The sequence below is a fragment of the Notechis scutatus genome, chromosome Z (genome assembly GCF_049901735.1).
Source record: "Notechis scutatus isolate UNSWTSFEM ecotype Mainland chromosome Z, rNotScu1.2, whole genome shotgun sequence".
In the NCBI taxonomy this organism is placed as follows: domain Eukaryota; kingdom Metazoa; phylum Chordata; class Lepidosauria; order Squamata; family Elapidae; genus Notechis; species Notechis scutatus.
The window spans coordinates 7,481,594-7,484,115 of NC_142025.1; positions in this window are offsets into that span (position 1 = coordinate 7,481,594).

The window sequence follows — 2,522 nt, forward strand, 5'->3', positions numbered from 1 at the left end:
CAAGGCCGCCGGACACCTCCGCTGAGCAGCCGCTTGAAGGACGCCCTTCGGCCACTCCGGCCGCTGTGCTGCGCAGCCCGGGTACTCCTCGGCAGTGGGGCCAAATCTGGAAGGAATCCACCGGAGGTGCTGGGCAGCCGCGGTATCCAGCGCTCTCCCCAATCCCTCCGGAGGTCTCTGCACTGGGCAAGGGTGGTTGACCCGCGAGGACGAAGCCACACGTGTGTCCTCCCCCCCCGGGTGGCTAGTCTGGAGTAGGGAGCGCGCGGCTGAGGGCGCGCCGCCGTCAGACACGCCTGCCCGCTGCGCAGCTGGCACAAAGTCTGCGGGAGGCGCCAGCGGCCAAAGGTGCCGAGACTGCAGCGGCCTGAGTGGTCCCTAGCGTGTCCCCAGAGTGGATTTTGCAATTTCTGTGGCTCTTTTGAAAAAAAAGCGTCGGTTTCCCTTTAAACGGATGCTCACAGACGGTGGCCTTTTCCTCTTCATTATTGGAGGGAGGTATTTATTTTTGGCCCCTCAAAAACGCTCTTAGTCACTGATGCCCTGGTCATCTCAGCGTTTGGACTGCTGCAATGGTTCTATCCAATTTTAAGAGTATTCAGAAGATACAGCTAGCACAAAACGCAGCAGAGCAGAAAGCTTTAGGGCTCCCCTAGGGTGGCCCATGGAAGGAAAGCACTGTTGTCTGGGCTGCAGTGTCACCAATTTGAGGTGTTGGCTCTTACCTTTAAAGCCTTTCGTGGCATGGATCTAGGACACGTGATGAACCCTCTCACTCCAGTGAGTGAGAGGCCCACCCTGTTCATTCTGGCAGAAAGGCCATGCTGTGAATCCCCCACAGTCATGAATTCTGGGGAGACTCTAGGACAGGGGCCTGAAACCTTCAAAGAATCATTTGGACCCATTTCCTACAAAAAAGAAAACAGGGGAGCCAATAATTTAACAACTGGTGTGACTGGGTGGGCGTGGCCAACTCCACATCACTCCCTCCCACCCAGTCACCTCCTGCTCTGGAATATGGAGCAAGTCTCCATCCTCCGCCATCACCCTTGCCTTCTCAGGCCAGGGGAGGAGTGACGGGGAGGAGAAGGGCCAGCCAAGGGTGGGATCAGCCAACAGGAGCCGCAGCAGAGGACCAAAAGAGCCTCATGTGGCTCCAGAGCCTCAGGTTGCAGATGCCTGCTCTAGAAGAAGAAACTTTCTGGCTACAACTACCACCCTCTGCCTGGAACATCATGCCCCCGCCAAGTTCTGCTCCATCCTCCTGGCCTTTTGAAAGGGTTTCAAAGATTTTGTTGTTATTGTTTGTCTTGAAGTTGTGTCCGACCCATCGTGACCCCATGGATAACGTTCCTCCAGGCCTTCCTGTCCTCTACCATCCCCCGAGTCCATTTAAGCTCGCGGCGACTTCTTCAGTGGCTCCATCCAGCCACCTCATTCTTTGCCGTCCCCTTTTGCCCTCAAAACACAGCTCTGCCAATTAGCCAGGGACCCCAATAGGCGTTTCAGACTGGTGGGGATTAGTGGACTAGGAAGAAGATTCTACTTCTACCTCGTCCCGTTCTGGTTGTTAACTTATTTAATTTCTGTTTATTTTAATATTTAACGTTTTGTTATGTTTGTTTGATGATGTAAGCTGCACAGAATTTCTAGACCGATGGGCAGCATAGCTACTTAATACATTTATAAATAAACAGACAACCATGCAGCTAATGCACCACCACATCAATATTTAGTAGTTTGCCTTTTTGGCTTGTTGGCTTTTGACCTTTGACAGTGTGAGGACAACTGTGTTTACTCTATTGAAGAAGAGGTCAAGTGCAGGCCGAGGCAACAAGACAGCAAAACAAACAAGTAAATAAAGAAAAGCACAAGCTGTGAAACTGGCAAGGGTTTTTTTTTTCCCCTCCCTCACATGCAGATTTAGTGTGAGCCAAGTTACCCTGTAATCACAGTCTCCTTTGCTGCAGTTGCAACCAATGGCTGTTCCAGGAAATAGGAGGATTTTCCTTCTTCAACTAGTACAATTGTTTCTACCCCACTGACTTACTGAGGTGTGATTGTTGGCTCATCCAGTGATCACACCTCAGTAAGTCAGTGGGGTAGAAACAGTCCTGGCTGACTGCAGCTTTGGAGGAAATGACATCGGCTCATTCATCCGTCAACCAGTATCCATCATTGTTGATGGGAGAAACTGTGTTTGATCTCCAAAATATTAGCTATCCAGGGATTACATTGATTCAAACTAATTTTGAATCACACTGTGGTGTTTTTTTTCAAGCTCAGCAACTTTTAAGATGTGTGGAGATCCCAGAAACAATCTCCATAGACATTCAACTCCTAGAATTGCCCAATCGGCATGGCTGGCTGTGGAATTCTGGGAGTTGAAGTCCACGGATCTCAAAATGGTTGAGCTTGAGAAACGCTGCTGCAAGTAGTCCTCCACTTACGTTGCAACATCCCCATGTTCACGTGATCAAAATTCAGATACTTGGCAACTGCTTCAGATTTATGATGGTTTT